The sequence below is a fragment of the Apodemus sylvaticus genome, chromosome 5 (assembly GCF_947179515.1).
Source record: "Apodemus sylvaticus chromosome 5, mApoSyl1.1, whole genome shotgun sequence".
In the NCBI taxonomy this organism is placed as follows: Eukaryota; Metazoa; Chordata; class Mammalia; order Rodentia; family Muridae; genus Apodemus; species Apodemus sylvaticus.
Genome location: NC_067476.1, coordinates 159,950,476 through 159,967,532, shown reverse-complemented (window position 1 = coordinate 159,967,532; position 17,057 = coordinate 159,950,476). Strand labels below are relative to the sequence as shown.

Genomic DNA, 17,057 nt, shown 5'->3' with positions numbered 1-17,057 from the left:
GTTTTCTAGGTTAATAACCACTTATTAGTGAGTGCATACCATGATTCACCTTTTGAGTCTGGGTTACCTCACTTAGTATGATGTTCTCTAGCTCCATCCATTTGCCTAAGAATTTCATGAATTCATTGTTTCTAATGGCTGAATAGTACTCCATTGTGTAGATATACCACATTTTTTGCATCCACGCTTCTGTTGAGGGATACCTGGGTTCTTTCCAGCATTTGGCAATTATAAATAGGGCTGCTATGAACATAGTAGAGCATGTATCCTTATTACATGGTGGGGAATCCTCTGGATATATGCCCAGGAATGGTATAGCAGGATCTTCTGGAAGTGAGGTGCCCAGTTTTCGGAGGAACCACCAGACTGATTTCCAGAGTGGTTGTACCAATTTGCAACCCCACCAGCAGTGGAGGAGTGTTCCTCTTTCTCCACACCCTCTCCAACACCTGCTGTCTCCTGAATTTTTAATCTTAGCCATTCTGACTGGTGTAAGATGAAATCTTAGGGTTGTTTTGATTTGCATTTCCCTAATGACTAATGAAGTTGAGCATTTTTTAAGATGCTTCTCCGCCATCCGAAGTTCTTCAGGTGAGAATTCTTTGTTTAACTCTGCACCCCATTTTTTAATAGGGTTGTTCGGTTTTCTGGAGTCTAACTTCTTGAGTTCTTTATATATATTGGATATTAGCCCTCTATCTGATGTAGGATTGGTGAAGATCTTTTCCCAATTTGTTGGTTGCCGATCTGTCCTCTTGATGGTGTCCTTTGCCTTACAGAAACTCTGTAACCTTATGAGGTCCCATTTGTCAATTCTTGCTCTTAGAGCATACACTATTGGTGTTCTGTTCAGAAACTTTCTCCCTGTACCGATGTCCTCAAGGGTCTTCCCCAGTTTCTTTTCTATTAGCTTCAGAGTGTCTGGCTTTATGTGGAGGTCCTTGATCCATTTGGATTTGAGCTTAGTACAAGGAGACAAGGATGGATCAATTCGCATTTTTCTGCATGTTGACCTCCAGTTGAACCAGCACCATTTGTTGAAAAGGCTATCTTTTTTCCATTGGATGTTTTCAGCCTCTTTGTCGAGGATCAAGTGGCCATAGGTGTGTGGGTTCGTTTCTGGATCTTCAATCCTGTTCCATTGATCCTCCTGCCTGTCACTGTACCAATACCATGCAGTTTTTAACACTATTGCTCTGTAGTATTGTTTGAGGACAGGGATACTGATTCCCCCAGATTTTCTTTTGTTGCTGAGAATAGTTTTAGCTATCCTGGGTTTTTTGTTGTTCCAGATGAATTTGATAATTGCTCTTTCTAACTCTGTGAAGAATTGAGTTGGGATTTTGATGGGTATTGCATTGAATCTGTATATTGCTTTTGGCAAAATGGCCATTTTAACTATATTGATTCTACCGATCCATGAGCATGGGAGGTTTTCCCATTTTTTGAGGTCTTCTTCCATTTCCTTCTTCAGAGTCTTGAAGTTCTTATCATACAGATCTTTCACATGTTTGGTAAGAGTCACCCCAAGATACTTTATACTGTTTGTGACTATTGTGAAGGGGGTCATTTCCCTAATTTCTTTCTCAGCCTGCTTATCCTTTGAGTATAGGAAGGCCACTGATTTGCTTGAGTTGATTTTATAATCTGCCACTTTGCTGAAGTTGTTTATCAGCTGTAGGAGCTCTCTAGTGGAGTTTTTTGGGTCACTTAGGTAGACTATCATGTCGTCTGCAAATAATGATAGTTTGACTTCTTCCTTTCCAATTTGTATCCCTTTGACCTCCTTATGTTGTCGAATTGCCCCAACTAGTACCTCAAGTACAATATTGAAAAGATAAGGAGAAAGGGGGCAGCCTTGTCTGGTCCCTGATTTCAGTGGGATTGCTTCAAGTTTCTCTCCATTTAGTTTGATGCTGGCTACCGGTTTGCTGTATATTGCTTTTACTATGTTTAGGTATGGGCCTTGAATTCCTGTTCTCTCCAAGACTTTAAGCATGAAAGGATGCCGAATTTTGTCAAATGCTTTTTCAGCATCCAATGAAATGACCGTGTGGTTTTGTTCTTTGAGTTTGTTTATGTAGTGGATTGTATTGATGGATTTCCGTATATTGAACCAACCCTGCATTCCTGGGATAAAGCCTACTTGATCATGGTGGATGATCGTTTTGATGTGTTCTTGGATTCGGTTGGCAAGAATTTTATTGAGTATTTTTGCATCGATGTTCATAAGGGAAATTGGTCTGAAGTTCTCTTTCTTTGTTGGATCTTTGTGTGGCTTTGGTATCAGCGTAATTGTGGCTTCATAGAAGGAATTGGGTAGTGTTCCTTCTGTTTCTATTTTGTGGAATAGTTTGAAGAGTATTGGTATTAACTCTTCTTTGAAGGTCTGGTAGAATTCTGCACTGAAACCATCTGGTCCTGTGCTTTTTTTGGTTGGAAGACTTTCTATGACTTCTTCTATTTCTTTAGGATTTATGGGACTGTTTAGATGGTCTAGTTGGTCCTGATTTAATTTTGGTATTTGGTATCTGTCAAGGAAATTGTCCATTTCCTCCAGATTCTCCAGTTGTGTTGAGTAAAGGCTCTTGTAGTAGGATCTGATGATTTTTTGGATTTCCTCAGTTTCCGTTGTTACATCTCCCTTTTCATTTCTAAGTTTGTTAATTTGGATACTTTCTCTGTGCCCTTTGGTCAGTCTGGCTAAGGGTTTATCTATCTTGTTGATTTTCTCAAAGAAGCAGCTCCTGGTTTTGTTGATTTTTTGTATGGTTCTCTTTGTTTCTACTTGATTGATTTCGGCCCTGAGTTTGATGATTTCCTGCCTTCTACTCCTCCTGGGTGAAATAGCTTCTTTTTGTTCTAGGGCTATCAGGTGTGTCATTAAGCTGGTAATGTATGCTCTCTCCGTTTTCTTTTTGGAGGCACTCAGGGCTATGAGTTTTCCTCTTAGCACTGCTTTCATTGTGTCCCATAGATTTGGGTATGTTGTGTTTTCATTTTCATTGTGTTCTAAAAAGTCTTTAATTTCTTTCTTTATTTCTTCCTTGACCAAGGTATCATTGAATAGAGTATTGTTCAATTTCCACGTGTATGTGGGTTTTCTGTTGTTTCTGTTGCTATTGAAGACCACTTTTACTCCATAGTGATCAGATAGGAGGCATGGGATTAGTTCGATCTTCTTATATTTGTTGAGGTCTGTCTTGTGACCAATTATATGGTCGATTTTGGAGAAGGTACCATGAGGTGCTGAGAAAAAGGTATATGCTTTTGTTTTAGGATAGAATGTTCTATATATATTTGTTAAATCTAATTGGTCCAAAGCTTCAATTAGTTTTATTGTGTCCTTGTTTAGTTTCTGTTTTCCTGATCGGTCCATTGAGGAAAGTGCAGTGTTGAAGTCACCCACAATTATTGTGTTAGGTGCAATGTGTGCTTTGAGTTTTAATAAAGTTTCTTTTATGAAAGAGGGTGCCCTTGCATTTGGAGCATAGATGTTCAGGATTGAGAGTTCTTCTTGTTGTATTTTTCCTTTGACCAGCAAGAAGTGTCCCTCAGAGTCTCTTTCGATGTCTTTGGGTTGAAAGTCAATTTTATCTGATATTAAAATGGCTACTCCAGCTTGTTTCCTGAGACCATTTGCTTGTAAAATTGTCTTCCAGCCTTTTACTCTAAGGTAGTGTTTGTCTTTGACCCTGAAGTGTGTTTCCTGTAAGCAGCAAAATGTAGGGTCCTGTTTACGTATCCAATCAGTTAGTCTGTGTCTTTTTATTGGGGCATTAAGTCCATTGATGTTAAGAGATATTAAGGAATAGTGATTGTTACTTCCTATCATTTTTGACGTTATTTTTTAAATTTGATTGCTTAACTTCTTTTGGGTTTGATGAAAGGTTACTATCTTGCTTTTTCCAGGGTGAAGTTTCCCTCCTTGTATTGGTGTTGTCCTCCTATTATCCTTTTTAGGGCTGGGTTTGTGGATAGATATTGGGTAAACTTGGTTTTGTCGTGAAATATCTTAGTTTCTCCATCTATGGTGATTGAGAGTTTTGCTGGATATAGTAGCTTTGGTTGGCATTTGTGTTCTCTTAGAGTCTGCATGAGATCTGCCCAGGACCTTCTAGCCTTCATAGTCTCAGGTGAAAAGTCTGCTGTGATTCTGATAGGTTTTCCTTTATATGTTACTTGGCCTTTTTCTCTTACTGCCTTTAATATTCTTTCTTTGTTTAGAACATTTGGTGGTTTGATTATTATGTGACGGGAAGTATTTCTGTTCTGGTCCAGTCTGTTTGGAGTTCTGTAGGCTTCTTGTATATTCATGGGCATCTCTCTCTTTATGTTAGGGAAGTTTTCTTCCATAATTTTATTGAAGATATTTGCTGGCCCTTTAAGTTGTAAATCTTCACTCTCATCTATGCCTATAATCCTTAGGTTTGGTCTTCTCATTGTGTCCTGGATTTCCTGGATATTTTGGGTTACAAGCTTTTTGCATTTTGCATTTTCTTTAACTGTTGAGTCCATGGTTTCTATGGAATCTTCAGCATCTGAGATTCTTTCTTCTATTTCTTGTATTCTGTTGTTGATATTTGCATCTCTGTCCCCTGATTTCTTCCCAAGGCTTTCTATCTCCAAAGTTGTCTCCCTTTGAGTTTTCTTAGTTGTTTCTACTTCTGATTTTAGATCCTGGATGGTTTTGCTTAGCTCCTTCACTTGCTTGTTTGTGCTTTCCTGTAATTCTTTAAGAGATTTTTGTGTTTCCTCTTTCATGACCTCGGCCTGTTGACCAAAGTTCTCCTGTATTTCTTTAAGTGATTTTTGCGTTTCCTCCTTGTTGGCTTTTATATTCTCTTGGATTTCTTTCAATGATTTTTGTGTTTCCCTTGCAAGGGCTTCTAACTTTTGATCCATTTTCTCCTGAATTTCTTTAAGTATGTCCTTCATGTGTTCCTGTACCAGCATCATGACCAGTGATTTTAAATCCAAATCTTGTTTTACTGGTGTGATGGGGTATCCAGGACATGCTGGTAGAGGAGAATTGGGTTCAGATGTTGCTATATTGCCTTGATTTCTGTTAGTGATGTTCCTGCGTTTGCCTTTTGCCATCTAGTTCTCACTGGTGTTACTTGGTCTTGTCAGTGCTGGACTCACCAGTGCAAGCTGCCCCTTCCCCGTTGGCCTCTGGTGCTCAGCTTACACCCTGCACTGCTTGTAGACAGGGTGCTGCTGTCCAGGCTGTTCAGATCCCGAAGCAGGCACCTGAAGGCTCCCGCTGGGGCCAGCAGGATTTACCGGAGCACACCGACTTCTCCCAGCTGCCCGCCCGGAAGCCCCCGCTAGCCTCTCGAGGGACCTGGAGATGTGGTGCGGCCGCCCAGGCTGATCTGAAGTGGAGAGAGTTGAGCTGAGGGCTTCTGCCTGAGGTCTTGCCGCAGATTGTGTCTGTGGACCAGATGGAGCCCGTGTGCACCCCCAGGGAGCGCCGACGGTGTATGCTGCTGTGACCTCCCCTGTGTTCCGCTCACTCCGCTGGGCAGCCGATTCCCCAACCGGGCTGGCGCACACAAGGTTAGCCTGGTCGCCCAGGCCCTGAGTCCAGGCAAAAGCCTGGGAGGCCAAGGTCCGAGCAAAGTTCCCCTAGGGCTATGACTGTTAATTGGGTCCACCAGGTGACCCGGATGGCCGGCGTGCGTGTCTGTGCTCCCCGAAAGCACTGGGAGAGTCTGCTGTGCTAACAACCTCCTGGGCGGGTTGACACACAGATGGCCCACCAAGCCGCCCAGTTCTTGTCACCATTTTTCGATAGCGCCACAAAATGCAGATGAAGTTTTTGTCTTATGGATTATTAAGAGACAAAGGGTCAAACCAAATTAAAACCTAATTTTTAATGGTTTAGGTGGGCTTCCTGAAAGAGGAGACATTTCTATTGAGTCCCAAGGAGCACCAGAAGTTAGCCATGTATGACAGGTGCGGAAACGCCATCCAGGATGCATAAGAGGGATCTGTTCTTTATTCTTGTGAAAATGGAAGCTTCCCGAGTGTCCAACAGAAAGAGATAAGGTAAACTAACCAACATCTATCTCTATGCACCCCCATGGGGCCGTCAGAAGAACATGGATCTGTGTGTTCCCATTTGGAAGGAGCTCTGAGATACAGTATTAGAATACCCTACGCAGGTAAAACAGCTTGGCGGATGCAGGCGTGGTAGCATCAGCTGAGGAGCTGGGTTCAAACTCCCAAACTTACAGGAGACCACTAACTCCTGGAGGTTGCCCTCTGGCCTCCATATGGGCCCCCCTCCTAAGTAATGTAAAAAATATTTTAAAAAGAAAAGTAGGTGCTGAAATCCCCAAAATGTGGAATTATATGTGAGAAAATAAGAGCTACATATTTTGACTGTGGGAGTGCCCAAGTGGGATGATAAATCCTTCCAGAGAGAGGAACCAAGAAATGTGTGCAGGCTCCTGGCTCAACTCAGCCTCAGTGTGGACTGTCTCCTTGGAAGTGTAAAGCTGGGATCCCTGGGGCTCAGCCTCTGTCTGGGTAGAGGGGACAGTCCCACAGGCCTGCAGATGTTGAAAGTGGGGCTGGGAGGTGGTGGCAGGAATTGGACCGCCTGAAGGCTCTGCTATACCTGTCTCTGGAGTCACAGAGAAGTACAGTCTCCTCTCATTCTGTCCATCAATCAGGGCTGCTATAGACCTATGTGGGCTTGCGGAATGTGCTTCTTTGGCTGCTGCAACTGCATTTCCCGGAATTCTCTTTCTGGTATGTTTATAGTTCAATGGGTCACCAGGGACGCTCTCGCAAGATGTGGAAGGAAGGGGAGGTGGCGGCCATGTTCATAACTGGCAAGTATTGTGTAGCCAACTCCACTGGCCGAAAAGCAATGTGCAACCCAACAACATTCATGTCTGGGAACTGACTCTTGTCCAAGTTTGCACATCTCAGCTGCTCAGCCCACAGTTAGGGACAATGATGACAGTTCTATTGTGCTGGGCTCTTCCCAGGTTGCTCCTGCTCTCCCAGCTTCAAATCTGCCTTCCTCCCGGTGGCCTATCCTATGGACCTCAGGCAGTAACAGAAGTCTGGAAATATTCTTAAACAGGTTCCCTAACCAGCTTCTGGAACGGGCCAGCCACCTCTATAAACTCTAGCACATTCATTACACACAGTTCCTCTTTCTGCTTTCCTGGCAGACACACCACACCCACCACTGGCCCAGGCCTGGCTCCCAGTTCACAGACTATGAACTGGCCAGAGCAGCCCTGCTTTGCAATTTTTCTAAGGGAAGGAACTAGAAAGTAGGCCACAAATAATGAGACCTCTGAGAGGAGCAACAGCCAGGAGAAATCTAGGGTGTGCTGTGTAGACCTCTGTAGTCCAGGAGACCTTTCAGAGCACAGACTCCTGAGGGAAGCAGAGTGTGAATGCTCAAAGGCCACAGGGACAGAAAGTGCTTGGAGGGTGAGGCTGTGTGGTGGCATGGGTGTGGCGTCTTCGAGGAACAGGAAGGAGTCCAGCAGGCTGGAGCAGGATGGAGGAGGGAAAGCGGCAGCGGGAGTTGGGAACCTGAGGCTGGCTCCGGTTTTGTTGGGTTTGGAAGACACAGGAGGGAGTTTGGACCTCACTCTGAAAGCAGGCCTGGGGGAAGGCATCTTTCAAATTGGACCAGAAAAGCCACATAGACTTCCCTTTGAAGAGCGAGGGTAAAATAGAGTCTGTCTCTGTCTTTCTCTTATCCGCAGGTGTTAGAAAGAGATGGTGGGAGTTGAGTGTGCTAGTGTTTGTCTGGGCTTGACTTAGAGAAGTTCGTGCCCACCCCTGTGAGGAGCCTGGCCCCTTGTTGGCCTCTTCATCTTTCTGTGAAGCACAGACTTCCTCCCACATAGAAGCTCTTTTCAAATAATTTTTTTTCCTCCAATAAAAGTACCATGTGAATCTGGGTCATTTGTGAGGCTTTCCATGACATTTTCCTAGTACTTTCTAAACCGTGGTAACAGGAGGAAAGACACATTCCACAGGCTGGGAGCCCAGACTGAACATCACAGCAACACCTAAGCACTTGGGTTTTTATTTGAGACAGTGTCCTGCCCTACTCTGGCCAGGAACAAAGGAAAAACTAGGGGTGTGTATATGGGGGGGCGGAAGCAAGCATTGCTGAGCAGTTGTGTTGAGGACCATCGCAGGGTTTGAAGCCCCACCACAGATGGCCATCTTCCCAGGTCACCAACCAGCTGACTCCTGCTCCCGTTCAGGTCTCCTGGCTTCCATGTTTCTCTTTGGTTGATTTAAAACGTGAGGATGGCTATTGATTGTTAACTAGGAGATAAAACACCAGACGTATCTCTGAGGAAGCTCCTAAACTGGGGTAACTGAGGAGTGAGGGCCCATGCCAAACATGGGCGACGCCATCCCGTAGGCTTCCCCACTCAAGACTTTCTCCTCCCTGCTGACAGTTGCTTCTGTCTGCTGTTCCGTCACAGCATCAAGAAATGTAGCTAATACACAGATCTAATAGATCTATCAGATAATACCTGAAGACTGTAGACTCCAGGGGAAAGAAGCCATTTGCCCAGGATCACACTGTAGCTTAGGAACAATTTGAACTTGAAGTCAAGTTTCTGGAAGGCAACCAGAGTAACCCTGAGGACATCTCAGAGAATCATTTCCTTATCTTTCCTTGTCCTTGTGAAGGCCAGCATCTCACCGCTTAGCTGTCTGGACAGCTGATCTCCTCGTCTCTTCTTTTTGTTATTGTTATTATAATTATTACTGGTGGTGGTGGTGATTCTGTTGTTAATTTGTCAAGATCTTCCAATGTAGCCCAGGATAGCTTAAAATTACAATCCTCCTGCCTCAGTCCCTATGAAGGTCCCCATCTAACTAACCAATTGGTGTTACTTTTCACTTTGGGGTAAGTCACATAGACCTAGAGTAGCTCAACAGTGAAGGCAGGCTGGAAGACATACCCTACTCAGTGGGGTAACTTGAGTCCACTGCTTACACAACATGTCTTTATTTAACACTGGACAGTTGATCAACAGATAACCTGTGGCTACACATGGACACTGGCTGTGCTCTCTTCTCTCTGGTTCTGTCCAGATAGGAAGCTCTACCCTTAGGGCCCTTTCCCAGGCCAACGGCTAATGGGAGAATTCTTTGGCACGTTACATTGGTAACTTCTGAGATCACTAGATTCATGGGTCATCCCCGAAATGGTACCAAAACAAAATAAAAACTCAGATCACCACCCCCGCCCCCATCCTTGACAGGTCACTAGCAGGCCACAGAGCCTTCCATGGCCTTGTTTAGTTTATCTGTTAACAAGCCATCTAACACTGCCCAGCCCACCCCCAACACACACACACTGTGTGAGAACAGGGACTGGTAGCACTTTCCCAGGGAAAATCAGGGTATTGTTAGCTGCAGACCCCAGCTGCTGAAAAGAACAGCAGGCCCCACAATGAGTTGCTAACACAGATTTTCTTATCTCCCCTCTGGCACCATGGAGAGCTGTGAGATTGTGTGTGCCTAATTCATTTCTGTTCTGTCCTTACTCAGGGCAAGGGCTGGGTAAATATTTGTTGAGTGAATGAAGGAACAAATGAATAGTGAACGGATGGCTGAGCCTCCTGAGAGATAAAAGCAGTCCTCACTGTGGGGATAAAGCCACCTCCCAACTGAGTGTTCCAGGAGGCCATTGTGGGTGCCACATCTGACATTATTGGCTTACCTGGCAGCCCTGGGGGACCCAGATTGTTAGGACAATAACAGGGGAGGGGGGCAGCCGGCAGTTGTCACGTCTCAAGCTGTGACCTCCTAAGATGGAGGACAGACAGGCAGGCTCAGGACACAGTGAACTGTGATGTAAGGTGTCATGTCAGACATGACAATCCAGGTTGGTGGACCTTAGGCTTAGGGGACTTCTGAGGCATTGGGTGGATCTTGGCTAACAATAGAGTCAAGAACACAAAATCCTTTGCTATAAGGAAGCCACTACCCACCCACCCACCCAGAGTGAAGGGTGAAGAGACATTTTTCTGAGTTCAAGGCCAGCAAGACACAGGGGAGAGATGCGAAGCGACTCTCTCTCTCTCTCTCTCTCTCTCTCTCTCTCTCTCTCTCTCTCTCTCTCTTTCTCTCTCTCTCTCTCTGTTACCTATATTAGGCCTAGCCAGCAGAGTGTTATACATCTGTTGTTAATGGTGTCAGAACTAAGGATATCTTGACTTTTGGAACAGGAGACCCTTGCAGACCATCTTCTCAGGGACAGGGTAGCAGAGGGGCCAAGGACACAACCTGAAGGAAGATGGTTCTCAGTTCTTTGCCATAGCTCCTTGGTATTTTCAGATGCCAGGCCAATGTGATGTGGGATGAGTCAATGAGAAAGAAATAGCCTAGGCTGTTGGTTAGTGGTAAAAAAAAAGCAAAAACAAACAAACAAACAAACCCCAAGCAAACAAACAACACAGAAGTTTCCGGGAAGCTGTCCAACTGTGCCTCTCCCTGTTGGGTGCTCTTTAGGACTGTGATCTACAACCATGATGAACTGGCTCTGTGGGCCCTCATCTGTGTTCCCATTTCTCAGGTGATGTGGCAACTTCAGAGAGTTCCTGTGGCTCTCCCTCCCTTCTCGGTGATGTCATTAGGGGAACTGCTCATGATGTGCACAGTGCTCTTACATACTAGCCCATAAAGGTAGGAGTACAATCAAAGCATCGAGATGTTGGTGGAATGGCTGCTGGGGAAACATGGTCAGCAAGGCACAAGGCAGGCCCCGTCTCAAGCACACAATAGTCATAAAAGAAGGATGCTCAAAAAAGGCTTCTATAGGAAGTGGTATTGAGGGAGAAGGACCAAGAAACTGTCCAAGGAATGAGTGTTGCATAGAGAGGGAACAGGAAAGAAGGGAATGCTAAAAGAAGAAAAAGACAGTGACTGACAGAGATCAAATGGTGAGGGGCCAACAAGACCATTGGGGTGACTTTCCTGTGGTAAGTATAATCCAGCTTGTGCCAGTTCCTACAGGTGTAGGGATCAGAGGACGGTGACTCCTGTGGCTAGTTCTCTCCTTGCACTATGCGTGTCCCAAGAATCAAACTCAAACGCAGCAGCAAGCACCTTTCCCCACTGAGCCTCCTTGCAGGCCTCAGACTCTAGTTTTGAAATGCTCATAGACCTGAGGTAGACAGAAGCAGGAAGTCAGGCTTTCCCAGCTACAGTGTTCTGGGCCGGACTTTCTTTGTAGAGCTTGGCTGGTAGGCTCCCATCTGCTGGGTGGTCTCCTTCCCACATCCCTGTGATCGATTGCCCACACTGCTTCTCCAGATGGAAAGAGTGCAAAGCTGTTCTCAGAAGCTTCTACAGAACATCTAGACAGATGCATGTGAGCCAAACCTGAAGGCCAGCAAAGGAGACTCAGCAGGGACTCCTCTTCGCCCGCCTTTCCCCCTCCTCTCTCCCCAGCTCATTCCCACTTATCCTGATATGCGTATTGTCTTTGATTGGGGCATTGTCAATTGACTTCACTCTGTCCTCCACTGGAATGATGGCAGGAAATACTGTGCACTTTCTCACAACTCGATTTTGTTTTTAAGGCACAGCAGGTTCCACTGGAAGGATAAAATAGGACTTTAGGTGAGGAAGGATCCAAGGAAGGTAATTGGGCTCTTTTGGCCAGTTTGTGCTGCGGGTAGATATGAACATTTCTGAAGCCCAAGGGAATTCAGTGAGGGATGCATGGGGAGAAGGCAGACTAGGAGAGCATCTCTGTAGTTCGGGGTGTCCCACGACAGGGGCTAGTGGCTCTGGAGACCACCACGATATCCCAGCCCTTGACTATTGGACCTCTACAGCATGATCTACACACCTTGTGTCACAAAAGCTCCAGATGTTGCAGATGGAGCCTGGAGACAAAACCACCCCATTGACAACTTGAGTGTCTTGCTGTTGGCAGCTTCCAATAAGAAGCTCCTGTCACCTCAAGGCTGGAGGTACCTCCGCGCTGTGGGGAACCTGTCACTGGACCCACTGACCACTGAAACACACTGCAAGACCACGGCACTTGTTCACCCCAGGCCGCCTTTGATCACCTAGAAAGGTGGTGACAGCAGGAAAGACTCTGGAGACACATGGCTCTGTGTCCCCTGTGGCATGGGGGTGTAGGAGAAAGAGATAGAGACTTTGGAGAGACAGGGCTTCTGGCATTTCCATATCAGGTTCTACCAGGGACAAATTTGGAGATGCTCCTCTGGGAGACCCCCCTGTGACTGTTCACTTGGAGAGGAGGAAAGAATTCACAGTAACCAGAGGAATGCTGGCCAACAAGCAGGCAAGGAAATCAAGCCCACGTGTGTGCATTGGCAGGCAGGGAAGTTTCCATTCTGAGAAAAAAAGCTGAAACTCTGCACATTCTGACACACGAAGGAGGGCTTTTGTACCACTGGCCGTGGGCACACATCCAGGGCACTGGGATTCACCTTTTCCTGCTCTGCTGTATGATGCTTAATTTGTCAACTTGACACAATCAAGAATCACTGGGGAGGAGAGTCTCAGTAGTGTGTAGATTAGCTTGGCCTGTGACCATGCCTAGAGGGGGATTGTCTTGATTATGTTTATTGATGTGAGAAGACCTGCCCCCTGTGGGCGGCACAATTCCCTGAGCCTCAGTCTTATATAAAAATGGTGGAAAGTTAGTTGAACACAGACAAGCATCTATTGGTTTCTTTTTGCTCTTGTGTGTGGATGTGATGTAAGCAGCTGTTTTCAGACCCTCCTGCCCTGACTTCCCTTCAGTGGTGGACTGTGACCTAGAACCATGGCTAAAATGAACCTGTTCTCTCTTAAATTACTTTTGTCAGAGGATTTTTAGTGGTGACAGAAATGAAACTAGGATAAAGATTGTTACAGAGAAGAGGCATAGTGCTGTCATAAACACAGCCATGTAGTTGTTAAGCCCTTGGAATTTGGGAGTGGGGAGGAGTGGAACAGTTTGGAACTTTGGGCATGCCGTGAACTGAGCTTCATGGGGTGTTATGTGGGAGATTGGAAGAGAACACTGAGAGAGACATGGACAATGGAAGCTCAACTCATAAGTCTCAGAGGAGAATGAGAACTCGAGAAGGAGATTAAGCTCCAGGCATTTGTGTGACATTTTGCTGAAGATTCTGGCTGCATTCTGTTGTGTCCTGAGAGCTTTAGGAGGCTTAAGTATGAAAATGATCAACTGAATTGTTTGCCAGGAGAAATTTCAAGGCAAGATGTTACTTGGGGTGCTGCTGAAGAGGTGGCCTCAATCGACAGACAGATCTGCATCGCTGCGGAGGAGCTCCCCGTTCTTTACTGGGACAATGTGAAGACATTTTCTCAAGGTCAGCACACAGCATGTGGCATAGCCGTGCTTCAAGAGGGAAGGCATACATCTCAACTTGTCAGTGGCATAAGCATTGTCCGCATAACACCGGGTTTTAAGTCAAAGATAGAAGACTGAGGGGATTTGCATAGCCCAGCCAAGGCCAGTACTGTCTGATAGGGTTAGAGTCCTTGCAAAAAGGCCCCAAAAGTCATTGTGTGAAGCTGTGAGGGTGGAGCTTCGGTTGTGATAGAGACCCCAGGATACTGGAGTTGCCAAGATTGTGGGCTGCCTGCTGGGAAGAACTGTAGGTGTGGAATAGAGACTGCTGATATCTGAAACACAGGTTGTGAGTGCAGTGGCAGAACTGGGAGAGGTCTATCCGAGTCCTCTGGAGCGCAGAAGATTCTGTTACAAGCCCATGATGCTGGATATGGTCCTTTAACAGTCTGTGTTTCCTTGTTCACTACTAATGCCCTGATACTTCGCGTCTTAGTGTTCTGTTGCTGTGGAGAGACACCATGGCCACAGCCACTCTTATGAAAGAAAGCATTTAACTGTGGCCTACTTACAGTTTCAGAGGTTTAGTCCATTACTATCAAGGCTGGAAGAATGGTGGCACACAGACAGGCATGGTGCTGGGGAGGGGACTGGGAGTTTGGATCTGCAGGCATCGGGAAGAGAGATCAACTGGGTCTGGTTTAGGGGTTTGAAAACCTGAAAGTGTGCTCTCAGTTGCACACTTCCTCCGGCAAGGCCACACCCCTTAATACTTTCAAATAGTGCCACTCCTTGGAAAGCAAGCACTTAAATCTACAAGTCCTTAGGAACAGGCTGTTATCTCTGCGCCATTGCATGGTAGGAGTGCAAAACCTGCTTGTTTAAGTTTGTAAGAGCTCTCAGAAAAGAAACTTTGGACTTTCCAAAAATTGAAATTGTTACTTATTGAGACTTTAAATATTAAATTGTATTATGGTTATATATTTCAAAGGTATATATATATGCATTGAGGACAAGAGTTGGAAAGTTATGGCTTAAAATGATATGGTACATGTGTATGGAGCTGACAAGAGGTGGAGAAACAGTGCTTAGTTTTAATTGTTGACTTGCTCTGGAATCACCTAGGGTAAAGACTTCAATGAGGGATCATCTGAATCAGGTTGGTTTATGGGCAAGTCTGTGGGGAATTGTATTGGTTACATTAATTGACGTGGGAGGATCTGCCCATTGTGGGTGGCACCATTCCCCTGGCTTTGAGGATAAAACAAGGAAGAAGCGATCCAAGCAGAGACATGAGTAAATTAACTTCTTTCTGGGCTTACATGTGGATATGATGCGACAGGAAGCTTCAATATCTTCCTGCCTTGACTTACATGCAGTGGTGCAACCAAAGTTGGTAAGCTGACATAAGCTTTGTTCGCTATGCAACAGACACTAAACACACTGGGAGATGGAAGCTTTGATGCCTCCTTTGAGGGAGGCCAGCAAGGACTGCAAGAAAAGGCTCACGAGGCTAAAAGAGACAATCCAGACTGAGGGCAGAGCGAGTGCTTGCCTGTTAAGGGAGACCTAGGGTTAATCTCCTCCCTGGGGCAAAGGGAGGAGTTTAACCTCAGGCCCCCTGGTTTATGCCCATAATCCCAACACTCAAAAACTGAGACAGGAAATTTGCCCCAAGTTTGGGGGCTGGATAGTTAGTTCCAGGCTACCCTGGGATTCAGTGCCAGACTGTCTCACAAAACAACAAAGAGCTGGGTGTGGTGATGTGTATCTGTCATGCCAGCGACCAAAAGATAAAGGCAAGAGAAGGAACTTGTGGGTTGAGTGAGAAAGGCCCCCTACAGACTCATGTTTGAAAGTATGGTCCCCAGTTGGTAGAACTGTTTGGAATGAGAGGCGTGGTCTTCTGAGAGGATATGTGTCACCGGGAGGGACGGGGTGGGCTTTGCGGTGTCTAAAGCCTCCTCCCATCCCCCATGTACTCACAGCTTCCTGCTCGCTATTCCAGATGTGAGCTATTCCAGATGCAAGCTCTCAGGTGTCGCTCTAGTTACATGCTTCCTGCTACTTCTACTCCATCATCATGGATTCAAAAACCTCTGGAACCCATAAGTCCCAGACGAATTCTTTCTTCTATAAGTTGCCTTGGTCATGGTGACCTATCACAGCAACGGAAAAGCAACAGTTAAGCCCTGGCTACATAGGAACTTTGAGGTCAGCCTAGGCTACATCAAACTCTGCCTCAGGCCCCCCAAAAGCAAGGTTCTGTCCTGGGCAGAGCCATGACACCCCAGCTCTGGTAGCACGCATGTAAAGCTTTGCTTTGTGTGATGGTTGGTCTTCCTCTGAGGACCATTACATCTACCATGTAGCAGTCACCTGCTTCTATACCTCCCCCCCCCCCCATCCAACCTCTGAAATACCAGCAGAAAAAAGAACCAGTCCAATATCAGGCATCTTTAAGTGTCACATCACGTATGTCACTGACTTAGGGTTTGGAAAGGAGGACAAGGTCTTCTCTGGGAAGGATGGCCCAGATCCTCTGTTCATCAACTGTTCCTTGCTTACCCTGGAAGATCCCCTAGCGTTACAGGAAGCCCAACTCCTCAGAGCTACTGTTCACCTCTACTAAGGTAGTCATGAGAGACTTTCAGGAGGTGGTGAAGGCCCTTCCTCTCTAGGGCATTTGTCCTCAGCTAAATAGCAAGTTAGCAATCCTGTTCCTCACAGGGGCCCACCAGGCCTTCCTGTTTTCCAGGCATTGCGGCCTCTACATCTCAGAAATGCTAAACATGGGGAAGTGAGTTTCAATCCCAGCATTCGGAAGGCAGAGGCTGACTGATCTTTGTGAGTTTGAGTCCTGCTTGGTCCTACAGAGTGAGTTCTGGGAATACACAGAGAGACCCTGTCTCAAAACAACAACAAAACAAAAACAAAAACAAAACCAAATAAATAAAAAATAGAAACAAATGTCTCTGGAGATAGACACATTGTCTGTTCATGGCCTTTGTACACATTGCCCATTCTACCTGGGTCATTATTTCTCATTTTCCAGGTCCCAGCCTCCTCAGAGGTGGCTCCAGCCATGTTCTCAGCAGACCTCCTCAGAGACGCTGGCATCTTATCTCTTTGTGTTTATCTCTTGTAAGGCATAAACTGGCCTGGCCTACTCATCGTCCAGACACCACATTTAGCAGCTCTGTATAAACATGTGTCTGCGGACTGAAGGATGGATGAGGCTCTGGTGTTTTTCTAGAAGGTTCTGGCTGTAAGTAAGCCTCTCATTCCCACTGCCCTTGGAAAGCAGCATTCCATGGAGCACTGGATTCCATGGAGCACTGGATTCCAAGGCTCTGGATGCTCTCACCTCTTCCTCCATGGAAAACTGCATGGTGAGTTGTGTCTCTGGCACGGGCTTGTGTCATTGTTGAATCTGGCTTCTGCACTGCCCACACATCCGCCCTGGGGGCTCACCTTCTTCAGGTGAGCAGTGTAGTCAAGTATGGGGTGGCTACCTTAGAGCTGGAAATCTTGGAAGCAACTGAGAAGTCACGCTTCTTTGACATGGGACAGCCTAGTCAGGGATGCATTTGTGACCACAATCAGTTCTGGACCAGAGGTATGAAGTCTCGCTGTGTGGCTCTCCTCAAAGGCTCTCTTCTGCCTCAGCTAGTCTCTAGTGGCGTTTAACATTCCTTGGCTGGTGGAA

General features: G+C 46.0%; 1 protein-coding gene across 1 annotated transcript in view; it reads right to left on the bottom strand.

Moving 5' to 3' along the window:
• Positions 1-11,431, bottom strand: part of Stx16 (syntaxin 16) — a 52,205-nt gene extending 40,774 nt beyond the window's left edge. The window contains exon 1 of the mRNA XM_052184460.1: positions 11,427-11,431. The gene's annotated coding sequence lies outside the window, so the exon portion shown is untranslated. The remainder of the gene's footprint in view (positions 1-11,426) is intronic.
• Between the last annotated feature and the right edge of the window lie 5,626 nt (positions 11,432-17,057).